The following is an 18526-nucleotide window of genomic DNA, read 5'->3' on the forward strand; positions in this document are numbered from 1 at the left end:
AAATGTTTCCAGCCAGTATCTCCAGCTGGTTCTGCCTTGGAAAAAAAGAGCCACTGCTGCTTTTGTCAGCTGGAGATGTAGGGAGCCTTCCTTTTGGCTCTTCAGTGGGAAGAAAGATGTAAAATGCAGCTCTGGTGGTGGTAGCTTTAGTGGTTGCCCCAGAAACACTGCAGAAAGTTTTGGCTCAAGCTCCTCAACTCATCCAATATTTCTTCTGCAGCAGAGGGTCCTGATCTGGAGAGTAATCATGGGGTCCCTGATCCTGGGAAGGATGGATCCTTGTTGCTAGATGTCACACAGTATGACTAAGGCTGAGTGTCCTGGAAGTCTGTCCATGAACTGCTTCCTTGGAGTGTTCTTCTTTCCTGAGGTTCTTCTGAAGCATGAGGTCAAGGTCATCAACCAGGGCTCTGTAAGAAACAGGACAACTGCTTTGCTCACTCAGTACCATCTGTCTCGTGTTGAGAGGCAGAGACAGTTTCTCATAAGAGAAAATAGCATGATTGTATCACAAGGGATTGCAATTACAGCAGAATCATATCGTAAAGTGTCAATGTAAATATTTAATGCTTTCTGTCATTTGAGCAGCGTGGCACACCAGCATTCTGGTCGTCATCTGCATCTTTTTTATACTATTGGATTTGGCTGCTTTCTCCAAAGGCCTACAAAGGTTCTTCTTCTGCAAGGAGAAACATACGGGAAGCTGAAAATTCAAAGCAGTGAACATTGAGCTCCTGCTTTGTCAGTGGTGGTACCTTCCTAGGTAAGGTGTATGTGGAAGAGCCCAAGGTGCTGCCTTGGCAAGTTTGTTGCCAGCAGCTATTTACAGTGAAAAGGAGGATTTTGTGTGGGTGTGCTTGCAATGTTTTATTGTGTCCTTGTAGGTTACTTGAGATTGTGCTGTGTGACTTTCTCCATGTTTGTTTTTTTCACTGTCTGTGGTGGAAACTACGGGTTGAAACTGCTTCTGAAGCTCCTGGCCACTTTCTAAAACCTTGAGGAGAGTGCAAAAATCTAAACCATGGTTATTCTGCTAGAGTGAAATCCAGGTCTAACTGAACCTTTGATTTATAGAGAAGCCACATGTCTTTCTAGAATTGGAGACAGAAAGGAAAATTGTATATACTGGTGGAGATGGGAGAGGTAGATGTATGAATTTCAGCAAGAGGACACAGAAGCAGGAAAAAGAATTGAGTTTGAGAGGAGAGGGAAAGAGAAAGGAAATAAGCTCCTCTCTGAAGGTGGAAGAGAAAGAAGCAGATCAGGCGATCTGTAATCAGGCGATCAGGGAGGTAAATAGCAGGAAAGGGAAGAAAAATGAAGGTGAAGATCTCATAGGGGTCATGGAATGCATCTCTTTGTCTTCTTGACTCATCTTGCAATTTAGGCAGGAAGAACAGTAATTAGCAACTCATCTCTCCTCACAAATTCATTTAACCAGTCTGAGCTTCCTTTTTAGGGTGGATGGGAGTAACCCAAGGAATAGATGGGGAAGGAGTGATCCTTTTTGATGGGCTTTCTTTGCAAGGGAAACAGCATATAGAAAATCAGCCCTTGTCATAAAGGGAATGTTGCATAAGCAACAGTTCCAGGTGAGTCCTTTTTCTGCTCCCAGGGCTCTGTGGATTCACTTTCTTCAGTATTTCCACATACATATTTGTTCTCTGGTTCTCCAGCTTCCTGAGCAGGCAACATGCTGCCTTTAATCAGAGGTTTGCAGCACTTGCTATTTTCTAAGGCAGGGTGCAAGAAGGAGCTCTTGTTTAGGTGCTGTTTTTCCCCAGCACTGTTTCCAGCTGTCAGAGCTGTGAAACTGAGTTGCTGCTGCGTTTTGCAGTAGTGAAGGGAGGGAGCAGCAGATTGTTGGCTTGTGCATGCTGCCTTTGTAGGACCAGGGATAAAAATCACCCTGTTCTTTTTCTCCTATTTTATTTTTATCTTGACGTTTTCCCTTTGTGACATTTAGAAACCAAGGCAGGAGTGTGCAGTTGAGCAGCAGCACCACTGTGCTCACTAAGAATCAGCTTGGCTCAAATTATTAACCCCTTATGTGGCCAGAGACTCAGTGCTGCTCTATCTTGGGTCTTTCAGCCTCCCACAGTATGATGAGTTTTTTCTTTGCACTTTGACACAGCTCCTGCAAGAAATACAATGAAATTGTCCTCCCTTGGCCCCTCTCCCATCTTTCCTTTGTGTGTCTCCTTTGTTTTTTCCTTAACCTCTGGTTATGGGGAGCAGCTGCTGGTGTAAATAATGCACGGTGTTCCCCATGAGCTGGAAGATTTCAAAGCAGTCTGGTGGACAGAGATCTGGCCTTGGTTCTTTGCACTTTATTCTGCTTCAGCAGCCTATCAGGGGGTGGAAATTGGTGGTAGGAGCTCCTTATTCATCTAACCAGGTAACAGTGCTGCAGCATGTTGCCTACTGACTCTGGAAGCTGTGTTGAGTGCTTGGTTTCTGGGTAGAGCAGTCAGGTATCTTCAGAGATCTGGATTTTATTTGTAGGCACCTCAGTGACCTGAAGCCTGGAGTAAAACGCGGGCAATGGTTTTGTTTCTAGAGCATGCTGAGGGTGAAGATTGCTTCCAGAAGAGAGGTTTGTTTCTGGGCCCTGCCAGAGACTTTTACAGGACCAAAGGGCAAGTGCTCAGTCTTCCCTGCAAGACCATGACTTATTTCTTTGATTTTTTCCTGTTTTTTTTTTTTTTTTTTCTAAGATTAAAACAGTACTACATGGATGCTAGGAGCCCATGCTCCTAAAATAGATTGAGTAGAACAAGCACTGCACTGATGACTCCTGAAGGAGAGGGGAGAGAGAAGGTAACAATGAGGAGATGGCAGGGATCAGTCATATCACCTAATAGATCTGGGGACCTCAGACACTGTCAGCACAAAGGTGGTGGAGGAACCAAGAGGGAATGAGTCCACCTAACAAACCAGACTGGGTATTAGATTTGCAGAGGATACAGATAGATGGGACCTGAGAAAAAGAGGGGGCTTGCAGCCAAATGAGCAAACCAAGAAGAGGATGCCCACAGAAGTTCTGAGAGTTCTGGCCAGGTCCTGAACCTACTCTTACCTACCCATTTTGCAAAGCTGTTCCCTCCTGTGTTTGACGTGGCCTCCAGAGCATCACTCTTTGGAGCTCCTGTGTTTTAAACACAGTAACCTCAGAAAAACCTGAATTCTTCCAGTTTTAGTGTCAGCTTGAATGGCTCTATTCTATCTTTTACCATCATAAATTCAGTACAGAAGTCCCTGGACCTTTTCACATTGTCTCAAAATTGCCAGTGTGCAGGCTAATTGGGCTGGCTCAGCATCCCCTCTCTTCTCTAGATTGCTGGTATCTCCACCTTCAGATAGGAGAGTCACAGCACTGGGCTGATCTCCCCACAGAATGGCTGGAGCCTGGTTTTATTTTATATTTTTTTTTCCACTTTAAAAAAAATTATTTTATTTTAAAATCTTCAACAACAGAGGCTGCATGTGTAGTATCCTCCTTTTTTGCCTCTTTCATTTCATTTTGGCATTCATGTGGTTGTTGATGTCCCCTTCCTGGAGGTATTGAAGGCCAGGCTGGATGAGCCCTTCTGCAAACTGGTCTAGTGGAGGATGTCCCTGTCCCTATTGAATCTTGATGGTCTTGAAGGTCCCTTCCAACCCCAAACCATTTTAGAATTCTACAATTTCTGAAGAGAGCTGCTCTGCGGGAGATACTCCCATCATTGTTTTCCCTTCTGCTGTGACCTCTCCAGAAGCCAAGCACCCTGTGGGCCTCTGAATGACGAATTTGGTGGCACCTTCCATCTATGGGCTTCAGCTCTTGCCAGACACCTAAAGAAGGTAGGAAGTGAGTAAAGTGCTTCTGCTGTGAACTCTGCTGATGCAGAAGGGGTTAAACTGAGCTCTGTTTATGAATGTTGCTGCTTTAAATGGTGCCAGAAGGCTTTGAGAATGTGACAGGGACAGGGCAGCAGGCAGTAAACACCCTTAAATGACAATACTGCTCAATATTTGCTGTTAATTGAGAGAGGCAGCAGCTGCCGGGATGCAGCTTCAGCCAGGATGAATTAGTAGTGAGTCTGTAACTCTGGTTATTGGTTGGTTGTTTGGTTGGGGTTTTTTTCCTGGTTTTAAGTTGCATCATCCTTTTACAGTTCAGTAGTGTGTTTGGGATAGAAATAAAAAAAATCATGCCAGGTCCTAAATTGAAGATTTTATTTTGTGTTCCAGTGAGTTGTCATGGAGCTGTGACGACAGTGATAGATTTGGCAGCAGGAGTAGAATTGCTGTATTTAAGGACCAAACTTAGAGATTTTGGTTTAGCTTTTCCATCCTGTGTGGCAGACAGTGGGAATGTAGCAGGCAAAGCAAGCTCCTCCTTTGAGAGGAAGAACTTTTGTTGCTTACTTCCTGACTTCTAAAGACGTTTTCAGTGGTTGTCTCTCTGAAGAGGAGTTTTGGTTTAACTTTCTTCGCTGGTCTGTGCTGCAGGTTGTGGTGTATAAATAGTTCTGGTCCTTGTCAGAGGGATCTGCAGCAGCAGGAGAGGGAACAGTAATCCAGCATTTTCTTAATGCTTTCTTTGCACCGTTGTCATGCAAATGTGTTGAGTTTAACCTCTGAAAATTTGCAGATAAGCTGTTACCAGCCAACAGGTGAAATAGCAGAACCTTCCACCATGCTGAGCTGGGAGAGGAACTTCCAGGACTTTAAGGCTTGGGTGTCCTACAAGAGCACCTTTAACCCAGGCAGAGCAGCTGGGCTGGGGACAGAGTTTATTTTCCTAAGAAATCAGCAGCCTTCCCTGGGTGTGTTTATTTCTTACAAAACATTTTATTTGGAGCTATGGATGGGATCATGAGAGTGCAAAGCCACAGTGGTTAGCAGCATCTTCAATAGATCTTAAGTTGGACACAGGAAATTCTTCTAGCTCTGAAAACAATGCTAACAGTCCAGTTGATTTCAGTACAGCTTGGCTTTCACCACAAGTAGAAAAATTTGGAAGCAAATAATGTTTTGTCTGTTCAGTTCATTAAACAAAACATATCTACCGGGCTTAGCGTTTGAATCCAAAAATTCAGGATGCTGCTGGTAATATATTGAGATGAGAAATAGTAGACTGAAAAAATGCCTTGGATCCACAGAGATTATGTTAAAGAGGAAAAAAAATCCAATCAGCAGGTATCTTTTGTAACCCTGTTGCAGTTTGTATGGTTTCCCTATTATGTACTGCAGGGCTCTGTACCTGTTCTCTTTACATGAACAATTTTTACCAAGTGGGTGAGTGCACTCAGGCATTTTTCAGAGCTTAAGTCTACACTGACACCATGTGTCTTCTATGTTGGCTTATAGATGCATGAAATCTTCCAGGTTGCATCTGGGAAGCAGGTGTTCAAATCCAATGGGACACGATGGGTGGTAGCAAATGGAAGTTCTCAACCCCTTTGGTGGCACAAGACCTTTGGCCCCAGAGCCCTTTCTCATCGAGGGTGCTGACAGTTCCTGCCTTTGCTAGCAGATATCAAATGATGCTTTGAAATTTGTCCTTAGAAGGCTGTGTTTTTGATGTGCAATCCAGTTATTTATTCCAATGACATTCTGTCAACTTCAGGCATCTAGTGTCTCATGACAAGAAGGCTCAGGGGACACCCTGTCACCATATTCCAGTATTTAAAGGCTGGCTACAAAGAGGATGGAGACTCCTTTTTTTACAAGGAGTCAGATGAAAAAGAGGAGGCTGATGGGTGAAAGTTACTCTTGGGGAGATCCCAATTGGACTCAAGAGGAGAATTTTTCACAGTGAGAATAATCTCTCCAGAGAAGTCCCCAAATGCTGAACACTTAGGATTCAGCTGGCCAGGGTTCTGGACCGTGCACTTGCCAGGAAAGGTTGGACCAGATAATCCATGAGGTACCTTCCAATCTTGGGTTTTGTGAGTCTGTTTTTGTATGAACATCTCTCCAATTTTATGTGCTATTTTCTATTTATGAGACTTTTGTTTAGAACTATAGCAAAAGACAATCTTTCCAGGTTTTTTTTTCTTTTTGTGGCTTTGGTTCTCTCAAGTCTCTACTTATTCTTTCATCTCTAATGTTAATCTAATATTAATCTAAGCATATTAATACTTACAGTATTAATTTTTTAAAGCAAGAAAGTAAACCTTGGTGTATTTACACACACCATTCCTGTCTTAAAACAGTGGGGAAAAATGTAATTACTAGCTTTTGAGGCTTTTTTTCATTGATTTAGTAGAACCACCATGTATTTTTCTTGTAAGCAAATGCAGATATTTATATTTTTAATATATAAAAAAGCATAAACTCTGAAGTTTGTCTAATAAAACTCGTTCAAAGGCATGCTTATTTACTATGTTTTTTTATCTTTAAGTATCCTTCCTTACATCTGTTGGGCAATGTTATTAACTACTTAATAAACATGGTTCTCAGCAGCGTGCTGATTAGAAATTAGCTTGTGTAGCTATGTGGCATGTTCCCAGTTTCTAGAAATTTTTGTGCAAGGTGTTTGCCATGGGCAGGAACAAGCTGAATACCTGGTGTTGTCCTGTGGGGGTGGTGGTGGTGAAGTATCTGCACTCTAAAGAATTTGGACACCCTTGTGTTGTGTCCTCATCTTGCTCTGAGGACTTGTGTGTTTGTAAAACCACTTGGCCACCAGCTCCTGCTGGACCTGTGCTGGTTTGGAAACCCAGTTTTTTCACTAAACCACAGAATGCCTGGGGTTGGAAGGGATTTCTAGAGATCCTCTAGTCCAAAGCAGGGTCACCCAGGGCAAGCCATACAGGAACACATCCAGGTGGGTTTGGGAAGTCTCCAGAGAAGGAGACTCCACAACCTCTCTAGGCAGCCTGGGCCAGTTTCAACTTGAGATACGGCAAAGCTCTGCTGACTTCAGTGTTTGGGGGAATTAATTTTTCTCTGTGAACTGTTGGGTGGGATGGGAGAAGTTCTCCATGAGGAGCATTGCAACTGGTGGCAGTGGATGAACAGGTTTACTTCTGTTGTGTGTCCTTGATATAAACAATAATATTAGAAGGGTTGGACCAGCTGATCCTTGAGGTCCCTTCCAACCTGACATTCTAGAATTCTGTGAAGGTGACTGACCTGGAAATTATTCTGTAAATGCATGGCTAATACAGGGCTGGTACAAGGCAACAGTGGCTGCAAGTTGGTACTTTCTCTTGTGCAAGAATATTGCTCTATCATCCTCTTCCTTTCTGTTGATCCAATGTAGCCTCTGCATGTGGCCCAACCTTCACTGCACAAGTTTTTTCTTCTTGGGAATATGGAATTAGAAAAGATCAGAAGAGATACAGTACTAAAAGGAAATGAGAGGGATGAGAAGGCTCATGGTGCTGCTGCTGAAACACAGCAAATATGTGCTAGGTTGAGCTATTGGGACTTGGTTTTGCAGGGCTTGGTTTTGCTCCTCCTTGGTCAGTGCTTTTTAAGGCATATTCAACAGAAATTATTCAGCGTCTCTAGCTGTGAACTGCTTATCTCAAGTACAAGTTTTTCATGTTTGTTTCCAGTAACACAGTGTGTTATTCATTGAAATTGTTTATATAATTCCAATGACCACAGCTGTTCTTTTGAGGTTGTTTTTCTGATGTTGCCATGGAAAGCAACTGTTTCAGATGTGACTGCCAGGGAATGGGCAAGGAGAGGAATATCCAGGTAGCAGGAAAGGTTGTGAATGCTGTGGGGTGAATTGCTCTGGGGGACACACAGGAAACAAACAGCTCCTGCTGATGGGCATCACTGTCTCCTATACAGGGGTGCTGGTAGCACCTTCTTTCTTATTAAGGATTGCTGTTACAATTCACAGAATCATAGAATGGTTTGTGTTGGAAGGGACCTTGAAGCTCATCCAGTTCCAACCCCCTGCCATGGGGCAGGGACATCTCCCACCAGCCCAGGTTGCTCCAAGCCCCATCCAACCTGACCTGAGACACTGCCAGGGATGGGTCAGCCACAGCTTCTCTGGGCAACCTGGGAAGGGGCTCAGCACCCTCACAGGAAAGAATCTTTTCCCAATGTCCAACCTGAATCTACCCTCTTCAAGCTTGAAATTATTTCCCCTTGTCCTTTCACTCCACATCTGTGTCAAAAGCCCTTCCCCAGCTTTCTTGTAGCCCCTTCAGATATTGGAAGGTTGCTATAAGGTCACCTGGGAGCCTCCTCTTCTCCAGGCTGAGCGACCCCAATCTCTCATCCTGGCTTCACAGGGAGGTGCTCAGCTCTCTGAGCATTTCAGTGGCTCTGCTTTGGATATGTTCCAGGAGCTCTGTGTCCTTCTGATGTTGGGGTCATCTTGCTGCTGTGTTTCCTACCTGAGTTTTTAAATAATCATGAAAGTTAATTTGCGTTAAACTGAAGTTTTGACATGGGAGAGGAATATGTGATGCTTATTCCTCTGCAAAAAATTAAGAATATGCTGAACTTCCCAAATTTTGGGGAGGGGTCTTGAGAGCTGCTGAATCATTGGGGTGCATAAGATGAGGCAGGTGGTGCCTGTGGTTTTGCAAGGCAAAGGCAAGCTTTTCTTGTCTGAAGTCTCTTAGTTCTGGCAAGATGGTTACCAGAACCAAATCCAAATCCCTTCTTCAGCGTTGTGATGCCTGTGATGGACAGCAGGAAAGCAATGTCTGCAGGCAGAACTACTCTCTTTTCAGGACCAGTTAGTTTAGTCTTGGCAGTCAAGGCTGATGTTTTTGGTGTCTCCTTGCTTGCATGTTTCTGACAGCAGTAGGAATCATGGTGTTACGAGCTTTTTATACATAGGAGGCTTGTAATAACTGAGGTTTCTCCTAAAATTTTCTTAAAAATAGGAAAACAAATAGCTTGGAGTTTAGGTATTAAAGGAAGTATAAAAAGTTGTTAATCTCCAAGTGTGTTATTTTGAAATCTAATCCAATTATGAATTATGTGATTTTGTAATATGGAAAGCTGTGAGCTCTTTTACTGGAGCTGCCTTCTTAATTTAGATTAAAATTGTTCCCTGAAAGGATTAGAGAGTGTATGCCTGTGCTACGAAAGCATGCATTAAATGTGTTGAGGTCTTCTACTCCCACCTTCTTTTTTCAAAGGTTCATACTTAATTTTGGTTTCCACTTCATTTAAGTGTGCCATGTAACATCAGGATATGCTAGTGGGATATTTTGGGCAGCTGGTGGGAGCATTCATTTAAGGACGTTTTTATTCAAGGGAATTCTCTTTTTTTGTTTTGTTCTTCCTTCTAGAGAGAAGAATTCAGTGCTGGACTGTCCTAAATGTTACTTGTGCAGCTTCAGAGAACAGCTTGATTTATCTGACTTGAAGAGGAAGCACATGTGCAGCAAGCCAAGAGGACATGGGCTTTCAGTGCATCTGGAAAAATGATCAGGTATCACCAGTTGGTGGTGTTTGAGTGGTAGTAACTGGTCAGCAACTTGAGAATATGTGAGACAATAAAGCACTTCCTCCTGCAGTCCTTAACTTTTGGGTGTGCTTTTCTTTGTAAAGGCAGGGGTGAGGTAAGTTCACCTTACTCATTTTATATCGTGCCCGTAACCATTCCACTGCTGAATTTGCTACTTCTAGTAGCTCAGGTGCAGGCACCTATTGGCATCCAGCTGAGATGTGATTAAACAGGAAGGGCCAAGGGATCTTTGCATAGACTGAGTTGAAGTTAATCTTGCAGTGCTTAGATTTTCCAAGTGCAGCTTGAACTCTGAAAGCATTTGAATCCGTTAATTCAGCTTTAACGATTGAGTGAGGGGATAACTTTCGTATTTAGTTTTTTTCTTTTCCAAGTTCTTTTTCACAGTGCTTGATCTGATAATTGTCTGGAGAATTAGGATGTCCTCAGAGGAACCCAGGCTGTTGTAGCTGGAGTAGAAACACCAGCAAAGTTTCAGAAAATGCAGTGTAGTGGTTTGTATTGAAATGTGAGCAGGTGACAGGCTCAGTACTGGAAGAACTAGGGTTTCAGCTATTTGTTTGTTTTCAAACAGCTGAATAATAATTCCTAAAAGAACATCAAATTTCTGAAGTAGTGCAAAACTTTACTGTTGTAGGTAACTGCTCTGCTTATGTACTTGGATCAGCTGACTCACTTCGTGCTGAGTCTGTGCCTGGTGTCTGTTGTAGACCTTGTGCATCCCTGTGTTCCTGCCTCCCATGCTTCCCTTTGGCAAGCACTGGGCATGATCAGGTACCAGCCTTTTATCAAGCTGACAGCTCAGTTTGTTAGAATGAAGGGGGATTCATTAAAAAAGTAGCTTGGCACTTCTGCAGTAGGCAGCACTTGTTTGCTTTGTACTTCTGTTCACAGTTGTGCTGCCTGTCTGGAAGAAGACTGATGATGGAGGAGGTGGCTGCTCCCTGAGAAAAGCCAAGTTCAGCTCAAGGAGGGAAGGTTTGGGAGGCTGAGTAGGGCAGGAGAGGAGGAGGAAGGAGTGTGAGATGCAGCAGGCAGCCAGGAGCCTGCAGCTCCTGCAGGGAGATTGAGAAGGTAACACTGAGAAGCAGAGTCCTCCGAGGTGGGGAGAAATTTCTCCAGGGAGCAGCCAGCACTCTGCAAGGTTTGCTGCAGTTTGGACGTTGATGGAAGGACTCCTGGAAAGGAGGCATAGCAGGCAGCAAGGGCTGCAGGTAAAGCCTTCCTGATTCTGGTCTGCCTGACTTGGTCTCTGAGCTTCCTGTGCTGCAGGTGTGCTAGTTCATGGGATAAGAAAACTTTTCTTTTTCATTCAGGGAAAACACACCCTGAAAGGCAAAGATCTCTGTGTGTTTAGTGAAGAGCTGTGAGTGACAAGGAGCCCCCCCTCAGATGGGTTGATCCTGTTTACTAATTACTTCTTCATTTGCTGAGGACTGAACACTGTGGGCACCATAAAGAGAGCACCTAGGACCCAGGGTCAGGAGCTTCAAGATGGCTTTTGGTCTTCAAGTGTACTCTTCTTCCTCTCTGTCCTCAAAATGAGGCCATGTGGTCTGCTGGCACTTTTGAAATGTGATGGAAATTACACAAGGTTTCTTTCTTTCTGCTTCATGTTCTCTAATCTTCCACTGCAGCTGTGTGAGTTTGTAATATTTGTTTGTTAAAATATCTCACCTTTGATGGCAGCATGATACTCAGTGTGTTTTGGATATTGCTGTTCAAAAGAAGACATCATGTGCTGAATCCGTGTCATATATGCAGTTTCTTAGTTTAACTACACATATTTATGTATTAAAAATTAAATCATAAACTTTGCATGTTATCAGACATCCATATATCTATGTGAAGAACTGAAAAGGAGAAAACTAAAAATTCTGTGGGCTTTTGAGAATTAAGATTAGATAATTGTTTTTCTTTAAATAAACTGTTTTCTTTATAGCTACTAGTTGAAAAAAAACTTATTCTTTTCTCTTTAGCTGTAAAATTATCTAAATTTCCCCCAGTTAATGAAGGGTTATATGCATAATGGAAGAAAACTTTTAGTTGCTTCACTCAAAGGGACTGAAAATGTTTTGTTCTGTATATTTGTTTTACATTTGCATGATCTTTGCCATACAGAGGTACTTCATGCAGAGAAACCTACAGGTATCTAAATTTTAGGAGGTGCCTGAGCCACCTGAGTGTGTTTGCAAAAAGATGTGAGATGGATAGAGCTACATTTTGAGATTTATTTCTTAATATAAAAGCTGTCAATTTTTACCCCTTCTGTGAGGAGTGGTGAGTGCTGTAGAAGCAGAGCATCTAAAGCAGAGCCTAAATATAAGACTGTCTGTCTCTTGTTAAGAGTTATAATTAAGGTGAAGTATTTTACTGTGGAATTACATTCTCCCTTGATTTGGACCAGGTTTCATCTCAATGAAAGCAATTAGTGGGATGAACTACCCTGCCCTTGCTCATCAACAACTTGTTAGTTGCTTCATCAACATTGCTGCTGCTTTTTTACCTTATTTATTTTTCCAGTTAATAGACAAGGCAAGGCCGTGTGGGAGTGCTGGAGGCATGGTAGAGGGTTAAAGGTAGTAAGGGGGACTATGACATTGAGTTAATGGGATGGCAAGGGAAATGGCAGGGGAATATCTTACTACATAGTCTGTCATGTTTTATTCCTCCAGTATAATATAACTTTTGTGAAGAAGTACGCAAGCAATTTCTGTATTCCTTACTAATAAGAGGGAAGTTGGAGTCTGAGCAGAATAACATCTCTCTGCTCAAAGGGAAGTGCAGTCACCTTTTTTTTTTTGATTGTGCTTACAGATGGGTTACGGGTTACAAAATACTCTTGTGAGAGAGTTTTCCTGGAATGCTTCAGCTGATGTGGTTTTGAACATGACTTTCATTTTTTTGTGTTTATTAGCCAGGACTTGAACAACGTGGTGCTTCTTTTCCCTGGATGGGCAAATCCTGTGCAACACAGAGCTGGTAGATGGACTTGCAGTATGAGGACATGGCTAACTTTTATGTGCCCTTTAGTTGAAGACTGTTTAATTTCTGGTAGTCCCTTCAGGGCAGCTCTATGATTTTGTTCAGAAAGCAACTATTCAGTATGCCACACAGCATCTCCCCAGAGTGCCTGGCTTTGGGGTGCCTTCTGCATCATGTGGCATTGTCCATCACTGTGCTTGAAACCAAGGATCACAGTCACCACTGCTGACAACTTTAATGCTCTCAATCTGAATATTCCAGACCAAAAAAATTTGTTAATCATGATGGTAACTGTTTAAAATATCAGACAAATAAAAAAATGTCAGACAAATAAAAAAGATTCCTCTAGGAGTCTGCACTTATCCCTGCTCTGCATCTTCCTCTCTTGGGAAGGAGGAAGAAAAAGCAGTAGGCTCTGAAGCAAAAGCTACTGACAGCTTCATGACTGACACTTGTCTGGAAGATGCTGAGCAGGTCTTATTTGTCTTGAGAATATTTACATAGGGCTGATCCACTCTTGATGAAGGAACCTTATCACAGTACTACAGAGAAAACTGTTAGTACTAAATATAGTGCCTTGTTCTGGCAGTCTCTGACTTACACTTGAATTCTGCTGTCTTAATGGGCTTTCAGCAGTTTTTGTAGGCTGTTTGGTTTTATTTTTTTTGTGGAAATCTGAATAATATTCTTTAGAGAGGTTGTGTAACAGTAGCAAGGGTGGAAAGATTTAATTTGGCAAGACCTTGTACTGCAAAAGATAATTTTTTTTTTTTTTTTTTTAGCTTTTGTTCTGGCTGCAAAGCTTTCAGTGCTTTGATATCTTTGTAGAAGAAGCCTGAAAGGTTCCCAGAGGTCATCTTGATCCTTGGCATCAAAGCACCATCACTATTGCTGGGCAACTCTTGTGAGAGCTTTTTTTTCCCTTTACCTCTTTATCTGGGAAGCAACATGACTTCCTTAGGCTGGTGCTTCCCTATGTGGTTACCATTTAGAAAAGTTCTTCTGATGGCCTAAGTAAATTTTTCTTGTTTTGTCTGAGTCCACTGCTTTTTCTGCTCACCACAGGTATGGAGGATGGGCTTCCCCCTGCTGTTCCTGTATTTAACAGAATATTTCCATTTCAATATTTCCACCTTACCTTCTGAGCAACCTCAGTGCTTCAGCTCACTCATCTCTTGCAGCTCACCTTGTTCACTATCTCATCTTGGAGTTCTGCCCTGGTTTCTCTTTTTCTTGACAAGCCTGACCCAAAAATGGACTTTACCAAAGGCTTTACCAAAACTGAGTTGATTGGGAGTTTGTGCTCCTGCCAATGGATAGCAGTTGCCTCATTTATGTCAGCTTGATATTTAGAATTTGTTCTCATTCTGTGAGCCTCTCTCCTGAATCCTTATCTACAAACCAGCTACAACTCAGCATTTGGTTCTGTATTTGTGCAGATGATTTTTTTCCTCAGAACAAAACTTGACCTTGGGGAATTTCACCACCTTTTTTAACCACTTCTTTGGTTTCATAAATTCCTCCCTCTCCCTCAGCAGTAGCTTCCCATTTTTGCATGCCTTTCTTTGAGAACATTCCTTTTTTTGTGGAAATTATATAAATTACAGGACTTTGCTTTCCACATGGCACTAATCCTAAGGCTTCTTTGTCAGATTTTGTTTTGCAGGCTCCTAACCTGGGAGAGGAAATGTGACTGTAGCTCAGATGGCTTTGGAAGTATCTGTCCCTTATACCTGCTAATTATAAATACTCATTTTTGCTTCTCTTGAAGTCTTTCTCACTGATGGCAATTCTATTAGAGTTAATTGTTCTTATGGCAGACTTTGTTTTGGCATGTTCTCTGGGAGGAGGATTATTTTGTGACTATTTCCCCGCACAAATTTCCCTGCTTTTCACACATGGCCTCTGCTAAGGGTTTCTGTGAATGATTTCTGAAGGAAAAACCAAACCAAACAACAGATAAGCATGTTTTCATCTCTCTAGTTGTAGTACCCTACTTCTGACTGACTCTCCTTAGGCAGACTTCCTGCTTGTTCATCATCTCCTTGGTCATTTTACAACCCATTGTCTGATTTCAGGCACAGGTTAGAGATGGAGGATTGAAGATAATGAAATTTCTCCAGGGATTGTGCAAACAGATGGGCAGCTTGGAAAGAGATGAACTTCAGTGGCCTCACATACCCCTGATGAAGGAAGAGGATGTAGCCTGAATCCATGCAGTTTCAGGTAGCAGGTTCCAGGAATTTGGGAAAGCCATTAATGGTTCACTTGCTGCCTTAGCTACCTCTGGAGCAGCATGGAGCCCTCAACACGGGACATGGACCTGGGGGAGCAGGTCCAGAGGAGGACCAGGAAAATTATCAGGGGGCTGAAACACCTCTCCTACAAAGCCAGGTTGAGGGAGTTGGGGATGTTCAGCCTGGAGAAGAAAAGGCTTCAGGGAGATCTAATAGTGACCTTCTGATATCTGAAGGGGCTACAGGAAGGCTGGAGAGGGACTGTGTGCAAGGGCCTGGAGTGAGAGGATGGGGGGCAGTGGCTTTAAGTTGGAGAAGAGCAGATTTAGATTGGATGTCAGGAACAAGTTCTTCACCATGAGGGCAGTGGAAAAGTGGACCAGGCTGCCCAGGGAGGTGGTTGAGGCCTCATTATTGTTCTGAGCACCCTGATCTAGTTGAAGATGTCCCTGCTTACTGTACTAGATGATCTTTAGTGGTCCCTTCCAACCCAGATCATTCAATGATTATATGAAACCTAAAGTCTTACGTAGCAGCCTTTTCTTCCTGATGGAGTTCCAGAACTTACTGTGTCTGAGGAGCTGGGCCATCTTCCTTCAAGATTATAGCCATCTGTAAAGGTCATATTTTGAACTTCCCCAGCCTCATCTGTGCCTGTTCCTAATGTTGAGACATCCCTTCTCCTAAAACCACACAGACTTTTATTGTGGTGAGGAATAAGAAAGGTAGCACTCATCTGTAAAGAGCAGGCTTGCTGGGAAAACCACCCAGAAACTCCTTTAAAAAAGAATCCATCCCAGCCTCAGGTTTCAACAAGGGAAGATGTAACATATTTTGCCACATAATTGTCTTTTAGTGCCTTTAGTGTCTCTTTTGTTCAGTTCCTGGAAGTGTTGGTAAAGGCAATGCAAGGTTAAAGTAGACATCAGGTAGCCTTATGTCCTCCTACCTGTTGTATGTCCTCCTCCCTGTTGTTGAGAGGCGGTACAAGTGTCCCTGAGTTTGTTTGACCATTTTCTGGGCAGACACTTGATGATATGGGCATCTTTCACATACACAAGGTGCTGTGTATCTGTGAGTCTGTAGCTATCTCCCAACTCTCCACCTTCATTTTTAAGCAGACCTAGATGTCTCACCATGGTTCCTTAATGATGCTCTTTTGGATGTTTCTCGCCTAGGATGGTCCAAGCCTTATTCAAGGATAGCCTGTGGGGCAGCAACCTGGTCACCAAAATGTACCCCTTAGTTTCATCTTCCTCAAAGGCAACCCCTGAATCCCCCCTGAAGTGGGGCTCATCTGCCAGCTGCAGGCTCTGGTGGCTCAGCAGCTGCCACAGGAGCAGCAGGGAAGAACAGGGGCTGAAATCCTGGTGGCTGTCCATGAGCAGACAGAAACAGACTCCCTCACCACACAGGGCTTGTAGTTAGAGCCCTTGACTCAAACTGCAGTTCTCCTCACACCACTGAACCTGTCCCACTTTGGGGCTTTTCCCCTTTCTGTGACTTTTTCTTTTGGTCACACCTCCCACTCCTAGCTCTTGCCTCTGGTCCTGCCTTTGCAGGAAGGACTTCTCAGAGTCTCAGATCTGGGGAGATTCTGGTGGAAAGCCTGAAGATCTGATGCTCTAAGTATGATTTTTTTGTTTTGTTTTGTTTTTGGGGGTTTTTTGGTGTGCGTGGGGTTTTTTTGTTTTTGTTTGTTTTTCTTCCTGTCACCCACCCCACTGCTGCAGGTTAGGACATTCAGAAGAGGACTGACTGCCTACAGGGCTGGAATGGTGGGTCAAAGGTTTCACACGTTTTAGAACTGGGTGATAAAATGTCCTGTAGCTATATTCTCTACACAAATATTTACCTCGACTCTCTCCTGGTAGAGAATAATTTGCTGTTTCACTTCAAGTATTTGTTCATCCAGGGAGAAAGAAAGTTTCCACTGTCAAGTTCCTCCTGTGTCTCCAAGTGTTTGCTGAGTAGCTTTATAAACATCTTTCTTTGAGTATAAATTTGAAATTAGCACTTTCATATCTTTTTTATTTTCTTTTTAAGTGTGCAGCTTTTGTGAGTGGAGCACAAGCAGTGTTTGTGTGTCTGTTACTGGCCACCATCAGAGACACTGGGATGCTTGAGGCAGCAGACCCATCCTTTCCAGTCAGGGGTTGAATGAGGATTTTTGCCCAAGACCAACAGTGAGTTCCCAAGGCCTATAAATAGCAAACGTATGCTATTCCTGAATATTGGCATAATATTGTTCTTTTCTGTCATCTGCAATTTTAGTAGTTTTCCAGTTTATGAAAATTGAAGGTCACAGGATTGGAGAACTTGTGAAATGATTATTTTAGGACTAGGCTCAAATTAAAATGGTGTGCCAGCTCGAAATGTTATGCCTAGCAGATGCTGTGTAGCATTCCTATTAGTTACTAATTGGCTTGGAAGTCCTTAGTTTTCTTGTCTTGCTCAAAGATGGTGCACTGATATTTTAAAAATAGTTCTTAGCTTTTCTTTTTGCACCCAGTGCCACCAGTTTTGCCTGGTGAGTCTCCCAGCAGTCTGGTTTCTCATCTATCCTTTCAGAAATCTTGCTGTCCACCTTTCCCTAGCGCTTGCATGAGCTCTTGTGAACTTCCTTGTTTTTTAATATCATGTACTCTGAGTGTGCTTTGAACATAGAATTTTTTTTTCTCTTTTCACATTAATGCTGAACTAAACTTGTCTGTGGAATGTTTTTTGGGCATCTGAGACTTCACAGAGCTTCCTGCTTTTGCCAGTGATTTTGTCTGAATGAAGAGGGAAATAATTTCTTTCTCATATTGAATAATTTAGTTGCTCACCAGTGGTGTATAAAAAGGTAATTTTTTTCCTATTGAAGCATGGAACTGCTTGCAGCAATCTTATTTTCTAATGCTTTTTTTTGCCTACCAGCATAATCTGGTGAGAGCCATCAAATTTAGGCCACTGATGGCTTTTGATTTTTCATAATGTGGAAAGGCAGTTTAAATTCAGGACCTTTGTGTTTGAAAATTTGGACCTGAAGTGTTGAGACACAGATGAAGTTGAGTGTTGGTACACCCAACCAAGTCACTATGGAGAAGAAAATCTTCATTAATATGTCTGTGTGTTTTGTTCTTATGTATTTTTTCTGCTGGGTGTGTTTTGGTTTTTGGTTTTTTTTTAAATGTCACTGCAATTAACCCTTGGAAACCTCTTGCTTTGTCTTTTGTGACTTTTAACTATTTAAAGACCAGGCAGCTCTTCAGCAGAAGTTAACCTGTGCTTTGTGAAGCAGCCAGATTTGTAAAGCTCAAGCCCAAAATCAAAGCTCGAATCCCAAAATCAAAGCTCCATTTATTTGTTGTGGCTACTGTTGAATTCCCAGCATCCTAATACATTCCTATCACTGCAGCTCTTTGGCAGGGTGATAGTAGCAAATAACACCCCTTGGTACAACGAAGAGATGAGGATGTGCTGAGAAGCAGGTGTAGGAGTCCAGTGATTCCCAAAGGGTGTCTTATGGTAGGACAGAACTGGGTGTACTGCCCTGCCTGGGTGTTCCTTGCTCCATGCTAAAGGCACAAAGAAATAAATTACTGTCTTAATGCATGCAAAAACCTACCTGTCCTCTCATTTAAGAACATTTTGGGGCAAGTATTAACTCTGTAGCTGTGGATGTATTAACCTTCAGGAAGGTTTTGCATCCTGCTCTTCTCCTTTCTCCACACAAGCTGGTACCAGTGCTGCAAGCTCATGTGCTATCAAGTAGCACAAAATCCTTGCGTTTTAAACCCAGGTCCACAGGGCTGTTACATCCAGTCCTGGTTTCTTTTGGGATGTTACCCAGTTTCTGAAAGGAAAGGTGGGATTCTCC

General features: G+C 42.8%; 1 protein-coding gene across 7 annotated transcripts in view; it reads left to right on the forward strand.

Annotated features, from left to right (window-relative positions):
• MAP3K13 (mitogen-activated protein kinase kinase kinase 13) overlaps positions 1-18526 on the forward strand; it is a 79854-nt gene that overhangs the window by 18844 nt on the left and 42484 nt on the right. For 3 of the 7 annotated variants that reach the window (XM_071752014.1, XM_071752013.1, XM_071752018.1), the window contains one exon: positions 9264-9406. The exons of 1 other annotated variant lie outside the window; for it this stretch is intronic. The gene's annotated coding sequence lies outside the window, so the exon portion shown is untranslated. Of the gene's footprint in view, positions 1-220; positions 413-9263; positions 9407-18526 lie in introns of all 7 variants that reach the window. 3 more of the 7 variants (XM_071752015.1, XM_071752017.1, XM_071752016.1) reach the window with 2 other exon arrangements.

The sequence above is a fragment of the Heliangelus exortis genome, chromosome 9 (genome assembly GCF_036169615.1).
Source record: "Heliangelus exortis chromosome 9, bHelExo1.hap1, whole genome shotgun sequence".
In the NCBI taxonomy this organism is placed as follows: domain Eukaryota; kingdom Metazoa; phylum Chordata; class Aves; order Apodiformes; family Trochilidae; genus Heliangelus; species Heliangelus exortis.